Below are 14009 nucleotides of genomic sequence, written 5' to 3'. Positions count from 1 at the left end.
TAGATGGATGGGGCAGCGCTTACAGTCTGTAGTGTGTGTCCCTGGTAGATAGATGGGGCAGCCCTCAGAGTCTGTAGTGTGTGTCCCTGGTAGATGGATGGGGCAGCCCTTAGAGTCTGTAGTGTGTGTCCCTGGTAGATAGATGGGGCAGCCCTTAGAGTCTGTAGTGTATGTCCCTGGTAGATGGATGGGGCAGCCCTTAGAGTCTAGTGTGTGTCCCTGGTAGATATATAGGGGCAGCGCATAGAGTCTGTAGTGTGTGTCCCTGGTAGATAGATGGGGCAGCCCTTAGTGTCTGTAGTATGTGTCCCTGGTAGATGGATGGGACAGCCCTTAGTGTCTGTAGTATGTGTCCCTGGTAGATGGATGGGGCAGTCCTTAGAGTCTGTAGTGTGTGTCCCTGGTAGATAGATGGGGCAGCCCTTAGAGTCTGTAGTGTGTGTCCCTGGTAGATAGATGGAGCAGTCCTTAGTGTCTGTAGTGTGTGTCCCTGGTAGATGGATGGGGCAGCCCTTAGAGTCTGTAGTGTGTGTCCCTGGTAGATGGATGGGGCAGCCCTTAGAGTCTGTAGTATGTGTCCCTGGTAGATAGATGGGGCAGTCCTTAGTGTCTGTAGTGTGTGTCCCTGGTAGATAGAAGGGGCAGCCCTTATAGTCTGTAGTGTGTGTCCCTGGTAGATAGATGAGGCAGTCCTTAGTGTCTGTAGTGTGTGTCCCTGGTAGATAGATGGAGCAGCCCTTAGAGTCTGTAGTGTGTGTCCCTGGTAGATAGATGGGGCAGCCCTTAGTGTCTGTAGTGTGTGTCCCTGGTAGATAGATGGGGCAGCCCTTAGAGTCTGTAGTGTGTGTCCCTGGTAGATGGGTGGGGCAGCCCTTAGAGTCTGTAAAGTGTGTCCCTGGTAGATAGATGGGGCAGCCCTTAGTGTCTGTAGTGTGTGTCCCTGGTAGATAGATGGGGCAGCCTTTAGAGTCTGTAGTGTGTGTCCCTGGTAGATGGATGGGGCAGCCCTTAGTGTCTGTAGTGTGTGTCCCTGGTAGATATATAGGGGCAGCGCATAGAGTCTGTAGTGTGTGTCCCTGGTAGATAGATGGGGCAGCCCTTAGTGTCTGTAGTATGTGTCCCTGGTAGATGGATGGGACAGCCCTTAGTGTCTGTAGTATGTGTCCCTGCTACATGGATGGGGCAGTCCTTAGTGTCTGTAGTGTGTGTCCCTGGTAGATGGATGGGGCAGCCCTTAGTGTCTGTAGTGTGTGTCCCTGGTAGATGGATGGGGCAGCCCTTAGTGTCTGTAGTATGTGTCCCTGGTAGATGGATGGGGCAGCCCTTAGTGTCTGTAGTGTGTGTCCCTGGTAGATAGATGGGGCAGCCCTTAGAGTCTGTAATGTGTGTCCCTAGTAGATGGATGGGGAAGCCCTTAGAGTCTGTAGTGTGTGTCCCTGGAAGATAGATGGGGCAGCCCTCAGAGTCTGTAGTGTGTGTCCCTGGTAGATGGATGGGGCAGCCCTTAGAGTCTGTAGTGTGTGTCCCTGGTAGATAGATGGGGCAGCCCTTAGAGTCTGTAGTGTATGTCCCTGGTAGATGGATGGGGCAGCCCTTAGAGTCTGTAGTGTGTGTCCCTGGTAGATATATAGGGGCAGCGCATAGAGTCTGTAGTGTGTGTCCCTGGTAGATAGATGGGGCAGCCCTTAGTGTCTGTAGTATGTGTCCCTGGTAGATGGATGGGACAGCCCTTAGTGTCTGTAGTATGTGTCCCTGGTAGATGGATGGGGCAGTCCTTAGAGTCTGTAGTGTGTGTCCCTGGAAGATAGATGGGGCAGCCCTTAGAGTCTGTAGTGTGTGTCCCTGGTAGATAGATGGAGCAGTCCTTAGTGTCTGTAGTGTGTGTCCCTGGTAGATGGATGGGGCAGCCCTTAGAGTCTGTAGTGTGTGTCCCTGGTAGATGGATGGGGCAGCCCTTAGAGTCTGTAGTATGTGTCCCTGGTAGATAGATGGGGCAGTCCTTAGTGTCTGTAGTGTGTGTCCCTGGTAGATAGAAGGGGCAGCCCTTATAGTCTGTAGTGTGTGTCCCTGGTAGATAGATGAGGCAGTCCTTAGTGTCTGTAGTGTGTGTCCCTGGTAGATAGATGGAGCAGCCCTTAGTGTCTGTAGTGTGTGTCCCTGGTAGATAGATGGGGCAGCCCTTAGAGTCTGTAGTGTGTGTCCCTGGTAGATGGGTGGGGCAGCCCTTAGAGTCTGTAAAGTGTGTCCCTGGTAGATAGATGGGGCAGCCTTTAGAGTCTGTAGTGTGTGTCCCTGGTAGATGGATGGGGCAGCCCTTAGTGTCTGTAGTGTGTGTCCCTGGTAGATATATAGGGGCAGCGCATAGAGTCTGTAGTGTGTGTCCCTGGTAGATAGATGGGGCAGCCCTTAGTGTCTGTAGTATGTGTCCCTGGTAGATGGATGGGACAGCCCTTAGTGTCTGTAGTATGTGTCCCTGCTACATGGATGGGGCAGTCCTTAGTGTCTGTAGTGTGTGTCCCTGGTAGATGGATGGGGCAGCCCTTAGAGTCTGTAATGTGTGTCCCTAGTAGATGGATGGGGAAGCCCTTAGAGTCTGTAGTGTGTGTCCCTGGAAGATAGATGGGGCAGCCCTTAGTGTCTGTAGTGTGTGTCCCTGGTAGATAGATGTAGCAGCCCTTAGAGTCTGTAGTGTGTGTCCCTGGTAGATGGATGGGGCAGCCCTTAGAGTCTGTAGTGTGTGTCCCTGGTAGATGGATGGGGCAGCCCTTATAGTGTGTAGTGTGTGTCCCTGGTAGATAGATGGGGCAGCCCTTAGAGTCTGTAGTGTGTGTCCCTGGTAGATGGATGGGGCAGCCCTTAGTGTCTGTAGTGTGTGTCCCTGGTAGATGGATGGGGCAGCCCTTAGTGTCTGTAGTGTGTGTCCCTGGTAGATGGATGGGGCAGCCCTTAGTGTCTGTAGTGTGTGTCCCTGGTAGATAGATGGGGCAGCCCTTAGAGTCTGTAGTGTGTGTCCCTGGTAGATAGATGGGGCAGCCCTTAGAGTCTGTAGTGTGTGTCCCTGGTAGATAGATAGGGAAGCCCTTAGTGTCTGTAGTGTGTGTCCCTGGTAGATAGATGGGGCAGTCCTTAGAGTCTGTAGTGTGTGTCCCTGGTAAATGGATGGGGCAGCCCTTAGTGTCTGTAGTGTGTGTCCCTGGTAGATAGATGGGGCAGCCCTTAGTGTCTGTAGTGTGTGTCCCTGGTAGATGGATGGGGCAGCCCTTAGTGTCTGTACTGTGTGTCCCTGGTAGATGGATGGGGCAGCCCTTATTGTCTGTAGTATGTGTCCCTGGTAGATGGATGGGGCAGCCCTTAGAGTCTGTAGTGTGTGTCCCTGGTAAATAGATGGAGCAGCGATTAGTGTCTGTAGTGTGTGTCCCTGGTAAATTGATGGGACAGCCCTTATTGTCTGTAGTATGTGTCCCTGGTAGATGGATGGGGCAGCGATTAGTGTCTGTAATGTGTGTCCCTGGTAAATGGATGGGGCAGCCCTTAGAGTCTGTAGTGTGTGTCCCTGGTAGATAGATGGGGCAGCCCTTAGTGTCTGTAGTGTGTGTCCCTGGTAAATGGACGGGGCAGCCCTTAGAGTCTGTAATATGTGTCCCTGGTATATGGATGGGGCAGCCCTTAGAGTCTGTAGTGTGTGTCCCTGGTAGATAGATGGAGCAGCCCTTAGAGTCTGTAGTGTGTGTCCCTGGTAGATAGATGGGGCAGCCCTTAGTGTCTGTAGTGTGTGTCCCTGGTAGATGGATGGGGCAGCCCTTAGTGTCTGTAGTGTGTGTCCCTGGTAGATGGATGGGGCAGCCCTTAGTGTCTGTAGTGTGTGCCCATGGTAGATGGATGGGGCAGCCCTTAGAGTCTGTAGTGTGTGTCCCTGGTAGATTGATGGGGCAGCCCTTAGTGTCTGTAGTGTGTGTCCCTGGTAGATAGATGGGGCAGCCCTTAGAGTCTGTAGTGTGTGTCCCTGGTAGATGGATGGGGCAGCCCTTAGAGTCTGTAGTGTGTGTCCCTGGTAGATAGATGGGGCAGCCCTTAGTGTCTGTAGTCTGTGTCCCTGGTAGATGGATGGGGCAGCCCTTAGAGTCTGTAGTGTGTGTCCCTGGTAGATGGATGGGGCAGCGCTTACAGTCTGTAGTATTTGTCCCTGGTAGATAGATGGGGCAGCCCTTAGAGTCTGTAGTGTGTGTCCCTGGTGGATAGATGGGGCAGTCCTTAGAACCTGTAGTGTGTGTCCCTGGTAGATAGATGGGACAGCCCTTAGAGTCTGTAGTGTGTATTCCTGGTAGATGGATGGGGCAGCCCTTAGAGTCTGTAGTGTGTGTCCCTGGTAGATAGATGGGGCAGCCCTTAGAGTCTGTAGTGTGTGTCCCTGGTAGATGGATGGGGCAGCCCTTAGAGTCTGTAGTGTGTGTCCCTGGTAGATAGATGGGGCAGCCCTTAGTGTCTGTAGTCTGTGTCCCTGGTAGATGGATGGGGCAGCCCTTAGAGTCTGTAGTGTGTGTCCCTGGTAGATGGATGGGGCAGCGCTTACAGTCTGTAGTATTTGTCCCTGGTAGATAGATGGGGCAGCCCTTAGAGTCTGTAGTGTGTGTCCCTGGTGGATAGATGGGGCAGTCCTTAGAACCTGTAGTGTGTGTCCCTGGTAAATGGATGGGGCAGCCCTTAGTGTCTGTAGTGTGTGTCCCTGGTAGATAGATGGGGCAGCCCTTAGTGTCTGTAGTGTGTGTCCCTGGTAGATGGATGGGGCAGCCCTTAGTGTCTGTACTGTGTGTCCCTGGTAGATGGATGGGGCAGCCCTTATTGTCTGTAGTATGTGTCCCTGGTAGATGGATGGGGCAGCCCTTAGAGTCTGTAGTGTGTGTCCCTGGTAAATAGATGGAGCAGCGATTAGTGTCTGTAGTGTGTGTCCCTGGTAAATTGATGGGACAGCCCTTATTGTCTGTAGTATGTGTCCCTGGTAGATGGATGGGGCAGCGATTAGTGTCTGTAATGTGTGTCCCTGGTAAATGGATGGGGCAGCCCTTAGAGTCTGTAGTGTGTGTCCCTGGTAGATAGATGGGGCAGCCCTTAGTGTCTGTAGTGTGTGTCCCTGGTAAATGGACGGGGCAGCCCTTAGAGTCTGTAATATGTGTCCCTGGTATATGGATGGGGCAGCCCTTAGAGTCTGTAGTGTGTGTCCCTGGTAGATAGATGGAGCAGCCCTTAGAGTCTGTAGTGTGTGTCCCTGGTAGATAGATGGGGCAGCCCTTAGTGTCTGTAGTGTGTGTCCCTGGTAGATGGATGGGGCAGCCCTTAGTGTCTGTAGTGTGTGTCCCTGGTAGATGGATGGGGCAGCCCTTAGTGTCTGTAGTGTGTGCCCATGGTAGATGGATGGGGCAGCCCTTAGAGTCTGTAGTGTGTGTCCCTGGTAGATTGATGGGGCAGCCCTTAGTGTCTGTAGTGTGTGTCCCTGGTAGATAGATGGGGCAGCCCTTAGAGTCTGTAGTGTGTGTCCCTGGTAGATGGATGGGGCAGCCCTTAGAGTCTGTAGTGTGTGTCCCTGGTAGATAGATGGGGCAGCCCTTAGTGTCTGTAGTCTGTGTCCCTGGTAGATGGATGGGGCAGCCCTTAGAGTCTGTAGTGTGTGTCCCTGGTAGATGGATGGGGCAGCGCTTACAGTCTGTAGTATTTGTCCCTGGTAGATAGATGGGGCAGCCCTTAGAGTCTGTAGTGTGTGTCCCTGGTGGATAGATGGGGCAGTCCTTAGAACCTGTAGTGTGTGTCCCTGGTAGATAGATGGGACAGCCCTTAGAGTCTGTAGTGTGTATTCCTGGTAGATGGATGGGGCAGCCCTTAGAGTCTGTAGTGTGTGTCCCTGGTAGATAGATGGGGCAGCCCTTAGAGTCTGTAGTGTGTGTCCCTGGTAGATGGATGGGGCAGCCCTTAGAGTCTGTAGTGTGTGTCCCTGGTAGATAGATGGGGCAGCCCTTAGTGTCTGTAGTCTGTGTCCCTGGTAGATGGATGGGGCAGCCCTTAGAGTCTGTAGTGTGTGTCCCTGGTAGATGGATGGGGCAGCGCTTACAGTCTGTAGTATTTGTCCCTGGTAGATAGATGGGGCAGCCCTTAGAGTCTGTAGTGTGTGTCCCTGGTGGATAGATGGGGCAGTCCTTAGAACCTGTAGTGTGTGTCCCTGGTAAATGGATGGGGCAGCCCTTAGTGTCTGTAGTGTGTGTCCCTGGTAGATAGATGGGGCAGCCCTTAGTGTCTGTAGTGTGTGTCCCTGGTAGATGGATGGGGCAGCCCTTAGTGTCTGTACTGTGTGTCCCTGGTAGATGGATGGGGCAGCCCTTATTGTCTGTAGTATGTGTCCCTGGTAGATGGATGGGGCAGCCCTTAGAGTCTGTAGTGTGTGTCCCTGGTAAATAGATGGAGCAGCGATTAGTGTCTGTAGTGTGTGTCCCTGGTAAATTGATGGGACAGCCCTTATTGTCTGTAGTATGTGTCCCTGGTAGATGGATGGGGCAGCGATTAGTGTCTGTAATGTGTGTCCCTGGTAAATGGATGGGGCAGCCCTTAGAGTCTGTAGTGTGTGTCCCTGGTAGATAGATGGGGCAGCCCTTAGTGTCTGTAGTGTGTGTCCCTGGTAAATGGACGGGGCAGCCCTTAGAGTCTGTAGTATGTGTCCCTGGTATATGGATGGGGCAGCCCTTAGAGTCTGTAGTGTGTGTCCCTGGTAGATAGATGGAGCAGCCCTTAGAGTCTGTAGTGTGTGTCCCTGGTAGATAGATGGGGCAGCCCTTAGTGTCTGTAGTGTGTGTCCCTGGTAGATGGATGGGGCAGCCCTTAGTGTCTGTAGTGTGTGTCCCTGGTAGATGGATGGGGCAGCCCTTAGTGTCTGTAGTGTGTGCCCATGGTAGATGGATGGGGCAGCCCTTAGAGTCTGTAGTGTGTGTCCCTGGTAGATTGATGGGGCAGCCCTTAGTGTCTGTAGTGTGTGTCCCTGGTAGATAGATGGGGCAGCCCTTAGAGTCTGTAGTGTGTGTCCCTGGTAGATGGATGGGGCAGCCCTTAGAGTCTGTAGTGTGTGTCCCTGGTAGATAGATGGGGCAGCCCTTAGTGTCTGTAGTCTGTGTCCCTGGTAGATGGATGGGGCAGCCCTTAGAGTCTGTAGTGTGTGTCCCTGGTAGATGGATGGGGCAGCGCTTACAGTCTGTAGTATTTGTCCCTGGTAGATAGATGGGGCAGCCCTTAGAGTCTGTAGTGTGTGTCCCTGGTGGATAGATGGGGCAGTCCTTAGAACCTGTAGTGTGTGTCCCTGGTAGATAGATGGGACAGCCCTTAGAGTCTGTAGTGTGTATTCCTGGTAGATGGATGGGGCAGCCCTTAGAGTCTGTACTGTGTGTCCCTTGTAGATGGATGGGGCAGCCCTTAGAGTCTGTAGTGTGTGTCCCTGGTAGATAGATGGGGCAGCCCTTAGTGTCTGTAGTGTGTGTCCCTGGTAGATGGATGGGGCAGCCCTTAGTGTCTGTAGTGTGTATTCCTGGTAGATGGATGGGGCAGCCCTTAGAGTCTGTAGTGTGTGTCCCTGGTAGATGGATGGGGCAGCGCTTACAGTCTGTAGTGTGTGTCCCTGGTAGATAGATGGGGCAGCCCTCAGAGTCTGTAGTGTGTGTCCCTGGTAGATGGATGGGGCAGCCCTTAGAGTCTGTAGTGTGTGTCCCTGGTAGATAGATGGGGCAGCCCTTAGAGTCTGTAGTGTATGTCCCTGGTAGATGGATGGGGCAGCCCTTAGAGTCTGTAGTGTGTGTCCCTGGTAGATAGATGGGGCAGCCCTTAGAGTCTGTAGTGTGTGTCCCTGGTAGATGGATGGGGCAGCCCTTAGTGTCTGTAGTGTGTGTCCCTGGTAGATAGATGGGGCAGTCCTTAGAGTCTGTAGTGTGTGTCCCTGGTAGATAGATGGGGCAGCCCTTAGAGTCTGTAGAGTGTGTCCCTATTAGATGGATGGGGCAGCCCTTAGTGTCTGTAGTAGGTGTCCCTGGTAGATGGATGAGGGTGCCCTTGATGGTGATACAGCCGTAGCAGGGACCAGACAGAGGCAATGTTGTGCATAAAATAACTTACAGTTCTTTATTCAAACCAACTGCAGCAACAGGCCAAACGATTCTGTACAAGTGCAGGTTACTGGAGTGATCTTGGAGAGGAACCTCAGGAGTTGTGTCACCAGCCTGGATGCAGGGGCAGGCTGGGATGGAGCTTTGTCCAATGCTGGAAGCTGCAGCTTTTAATCCTGAGTATGTTCAGTATCACTCTGTGTGAAGTTGATGAGGCCTAGGAGGCCTGTGAGCAGAGCATGTGCTCTGAGCTCCTCCTGTGATTCCAAGAAGCTACTCTCTCTTAAAGAGAACCCGTCATGCAAAATAACCCCCCTAAACTAAATATATTTTCATAAACTACCATTAGAGAGCATTGCCTCGATCCCTTTATTGTCCCTCTACATGCCTGTAAACCTAAGCAATGAGGTCCTAAAACTGTATACAAATGACCTGTGAAATGTCCAATGAAGCATTAGCATATTCAAGCTGTCCACTCTATTCATGAGTGGGAGGCACAGCCACACCCCCAGTGCATGACTGACAGCCTGTATAATGATGTGCTTCCTGGTGCTGGCGGCCACGCCCCCTGCAGCCTGTGTGTACATGTGTGTGTATATAGGAGAGATACAGCAGCTCCAGGCTGCAGCCATGTTACAGCAGAACATGTCAGATTCATGTGTAGCTGATGTCTGTGTCTCTCACCTGTGTATTAGGAGGATGCAGCATGTCAGCAGATGCAGCACACACACCAGCAATGCTTTACTATACATTATACACAGACATGAGCAGGGGGAGGAGAGGGGAAGGGTAACAGGGGTGACATCACTGCCTCTGACCACGTGACCAGCCTCATTTACATGATAAAAAATAGATGATTTTACAATGAATAATGTATGAAATAACTAGATAAAGGCTGGGATGGGATCCTTGTGATCTGCTCCAACAGGTAGTGGTGACAGGACTAGTGACACAGACCTGATGACAGGTGTCCTTTAAGTTTCTTCAACTCTTTCCTAACTCCTCCCCTGACTAAGGGTTTAGTTCCTCCCTAGTCAGGTGATCTCCTCCTCCAATCACACTCCAGTTACAATAGTGGAACATCATTGGATGATAACAACATGTTTAACCCTTGCCTATCCAGGCACAATCTACCGCTGCTCAATTACCTTTATATGTACTGGGTAGTAAAAGGGCTTATTCGCAACTACTCCTCGACCATGCACATTGGCAGGGACATTGCATATCTAAGCCTGTCATGCGTGATACTGTTGTCTGAGTGGTTGTATCTAAGCCTGTCATGTGTGATATTGTCTTCTGAACTGTAATATTTAAGCCTGTCATGTGTGATACTGTCTTCTAAACTGTTGTATCTAACCCTGTCATGTGTGATACTGTCTTCTGAACTGTTGTATCTAAGCCTGTCATGCGTGATACTGTCGTCTGAGTGGTTGTATCTAAGCCTGTCATGTGTGATACAGTCATCTGAGTGGTTGTGTCTAAGCCTGTCATGTGTGATACTGTCATTTCAACTGTTGTGTCCAAGCCTGTCATTTGTGATACTGTCTTCTGAACTGTTGTATCTAAGCCTTTCATGCGTGATACTGTCTTCTGAGTGGATGTATCTAAGCCTGTCATGTGTGATACTGTCTTCTGAACTGTTGTATCTAAGCCTTTCATGCGTGATACTGTCTTCTGAGTGGATGTATCTAAGCCTGTCATGTGTGATACTGTCTTCTGATCTGTATTAACAAAGCCGGTGCAACATCCCCCACAATACCAGAGTGGCTGGGTATTGCAGCCTAGGGCACGCTGATGTCACGGTGCTTGGTATGGGGACCGGAGGGCTGTTCTACAGCCCGGCAGGTCTCCAGCAGGTGGTGTGTGCAAGAAAGATGGACGGAGAGGCTGATGCAATGGTTTCTCCCTGGGGCAACCCCTGAGGTGTCTGTAGGATGAATTCCTGGGTGATGGATGGGGAGCCCGTGGTGGTAACAGCCATATCCAGGGATCAGTTGGAGACAATGTTGTGCCAAAACGGGTAATAGCAGATTCTTAAGCTGGAAGAGTCATGGAGAGTCGATCCACAGGAAGGTTACACGCAGCCTGTTTGTAGCTCCAGGCTGGGCTGGTGCAGATAGAACTGAGTCCAGGAGGTGGATCTCAGTTCTGGGCTTAAGTCTCCGGACTTGCCCTGGGTGCCAGGCAGTAGGCCTGAGGCACCTGAAGTTGCTGGAATTAGAACAGTGGCTGTGGCAGACAGACCCTGAGGTCTGGTGCTGTCTGCAGACTCTATGCTCTGAACTGAACAGACTGGCTGAGATCATGTGCTTCCGCCTAGCAGAGGTTTATATACTCCCTGGTCAGGTGGCAGCTCCTCTCCAATCAGCTTACAGCTGGTATTACAAGAACATCGTTGGACAGTTCCAGATCACACTATTAACTGTTGCCTTACTAGGCAGGAGCTACAGCTGCAATTACTCAATATTCAAAGTTCTAGAAACATCCTAGAGGGATCATCATTCCCCCTAACAGCTTCTGATCTGGAGAGGGTGCTATTTGCGACTACCACCCTCCCCATGCATCAGCAGGGATGTTGTATACCCCCTTGGTAATTGAACAAGCCGTGCACGGCTCGCTATGTACCGGATGGGAGTGTAGGCTAAAGCATAAATCTTCCAGATGGTCCATACACTCTATAGCCTGTAGGGGTGCAAAAATAAAGTGCACTTTAGGGTAAGTGCTGGCCTATGTGCAGTGTAGGGGAAACAAAGTGCCCACGGTCCTGGCCACAGGCAATGGGGTTGGTGTTGGACTAAATGACATAAATGTGGACCACACAGTTGGTAGTTATGTCCTTAAACCAAATGTTTTCTAAGAAAGGTGTGGTGTCCTGTCCTGTAATCCAATCCGTCAGATTGTCCACCAGCTAAAAATTACATTCCTGGTGACCGGTTTGCTTTAAAAGGAAAAGGGGGTCACCCTGAAAACACCAGGTGAAAAGGGAGAAGTTACAATCCTCTGTGAAGAGGGACAAAGTTCTTGCAATGTTCTTTAGTAAAAGCAATCTGGATTCAGCAAAGAGATGCAGCAGCACAACTGGCAACCAATGCAAAGTACACAATGGGGCTCATTTACTAAGGGTCTGTGGAGTGCACTTTCGTCGGGTTTCCCAATGATTTCGGTTTTGCGCCGAATTGCTCTGGGATTTTGGAGCATGCGATCGTATTTTGAAACATCGTCGCCGGCTTGCACGCCACAGAAATCGGGGGGTGGGCTGTCGGACAACCCGACGGATTTGGTCAACGTGTGGGATTTCACATTTAGAAATGTGTCACAAGACACGCACCTACAAGCACCGGAAAGAAGAAGGTGAACTCCGGCGGACCTCAGCGCGGAAGCAACGGATGCAGGAACTCGGGCGCACGATCTTAGTGAATCACCGCAAACCTGAATCCTCGTCGGACAACGCACCGCAGGATCGCGACAGGAACTGGTAAGTAAATCTGCCCCAATATCTGTAATGGGCTAAGCCCATCCACGGGGAAGGTTTGTACTTCTGGAGGTAGATAGTCTTTCCCTTTGTCTCCCTTTTAAACACAGGAGATTTGAGATGGTTCACTGGATCTATATCATCTTCTACGGAGCTGCAAAGAGGAACCAGTAACTTGGGCATCTCAGAGGAGAGTAGAGTAGCTGGTTTGGATGCAATGTCATCTCCCATGATCACCAGGATGGGTGTAGCCCCTTTAAGAAACAGTTGCTGTACCCTAAATCTGGGAGGTGAGCCACATATACAACTAGCACAGAAAACAGTCTTTCCCCCTTTGACTTCCCCAGCGGTACTCTCCCAGATTTAGCTACAATGACAGGACAGCTGTCGAGCACAGGTGGTCTTTCTCGGTGTAGGTGACAGATCCCTGGCAGATGTTAAGTGGGAGGCCCATGATGTTAGCAGCAGGCCAGGAATGCACACAGAAAACAGAGATCTTGTGAACTCACTGTCCCTTTATAAGGAGAACTTCTTATGGAACAGCAGCAGACAACAAGCTGGAAACAAACTCTTTTCTCTGAGGATAGCAAGGTTGATAGTTATGTATGGTGATAGTTAAGGATAATGATGGTGTTTTTAAATTAGCAGGAGACTGCATATAGGTGCCGCCTACTTCCTCTCAGCTAGTGTCTGAGACCACATGGAACAGTGAGTAATTCAACACCTGTTCACACATGGTGAGCCTTTTTTCCTGTTCACATGGTGCGGTATTGCATGGCGTCCGCCGCTTCTGTGGTGCGGTGCTGGTGGGAGCCTGGGGCCCGGAGCCATGGGGGCTATGACTGCCAGTATGGGTGCTGGGGGGCAACCGGGTCTTGGTCCCTGCCGACGCTGCAGCGGTGGTGGACGCCATGTGATGCCGGACATAATAGCGCAGGGACCCACCATAAAGAGGTCACCGTGAAGTGGTTGGTGGGCTTATACAATTTGATCAAAATGTAACTAAGAACCTCGAGTTCGTTATACAATTAGCCTAACGGCAGTAGATCATTGTGTGATGTGTGGATGTGCGGTCCAGTTCTTTTTCTCTCCCCATGTTGATGTATGATAGAATGTAGATGGCAGTAACAGGTCTCCTTATTTTTGATCTTTTTACTTGTGGTTTCTTCTTGTTCTCTCATTTTTATTATTTCCTTCTGGAATTCTTTATTTTCTGGGCTCTTCTAGCTTTCTCTGTGTTCCCTTATTTTCATAGTCTTTTTTGAGTTCCATTGGTTTCCGCTAGATCCCCTCCAGGAGGTGCAGACTCGGCCTTTGTTATGCAGATACTGGATCAGAATAATTGACTTTGGAAGCAGAATAGCTTTACTATCTGAGGCTGTGCACGGCTTTATGTGCCACAATCAGCCACCAATCTCTACCTCCAAACATTGGGATGAAATGTTCAATTGATTCTTTGTCTAAGAAGAAATAAACCTGTAGCCTGAAGTCGGGATTGTTCCCATGAAAGGAAACCTTTGACCTTCCCTTTGTCTCCTGTCACATTTATAGTCATTGCATTTCCCTGCTACAGCAAAATATTGTTTCAGGTAATTCAGACATACAAAAGCCTGAATATTAATGAGCTGCCAGCCAAAGAAATTGGGTGGAGGAGGAGGGTCCACAGAACTGTGCAGAAGGATGTGTGCTGAATAAGTTTGGAATAGGACACGATTAAGTGCATAAGACATGTCACCTGCGTATCATATAACCGCAATGTGGTAACCCCAGCCATGAAGCAACGAGGACACCATTGGAATGCAGACGGCCGCAGAAAATTCATACATTTGCCTATAATTAATAACACAATTATTATTTAGTGACTGAATTAAAGCTTTTTCCTCATCAATGCTGTAAAATATGGAACGCTTCACGAATTTGCGTGCCATCCTTGTGCAGGGGCCATGCTAATCTTCTCTGTATATAATTAGGAAATATAGGAAAAATGTGTCAATTGTCTGCGTGTGTCCGCATCACAACAGAGATAAGGGGCATCCATTTACCCGTCCCTTGCGCGAACCCCGATCTGAAAAGTCAGGCGATATTGAACTCTGCCGTGATTCACTTAGATCGTGCGCCCCATTTCCTGAATGTGTCGCTTCCGCCTCTCAGGTCCCCGGAGTTCACCTTCTTCCTCCCGGTGTATGTAAATGCTTGGCTTGCGACACAATTTTTAAGTTAAATACCGCAGTTTGTCCGAATCTGTTGGATTGTCCGACGCCTTCCCCCCCCTCCCAATTTGTGTCACATAAAAGCCGGCGCGATTTTGACAAAATTCAATCGGGTGCGACACAATCCCCTTTTAAATGCGGTGCAAATCAGAAAACGTCAGAATATCCGACATTTGTGCGGTCCACGGACCCTTAGTA

The 14009-nt window shown here is 50.4% G+C and overlaps 1 pseudogene; it reads right to left on the bottom strand.

Annotated features, from left to right (window-relative positions):
- Window positions 1-13494: 13494 nt before the first annotated feature.
- LOC140123263 (U6 spliceosomal RNA) lies at window positions 13495-13595 on the bottom strand (annotated as a pseudogene).
- Window positions 13596-14009: the final 414 nt, after the last annotated feature.

This window comes from Engystomops pustulosus, chromosome 3 (genome assembly GCF_040894005.1).
Source record: "Engystomops pustulosus chromosome 3, aEngPut4.maternal, whole genome shotgun sequence".
NCBI classification, from domain to species: Eukaryota; Metazoa; Chordata; class Amphibia; order Anura; family Leptodactylidae; genus Engystomops; species Engystomops pustulosus.
Note: the sequence above shows the minus strand (reverse complement) of the source record. Positions and strands in the feature narration are given on the sequence as shown.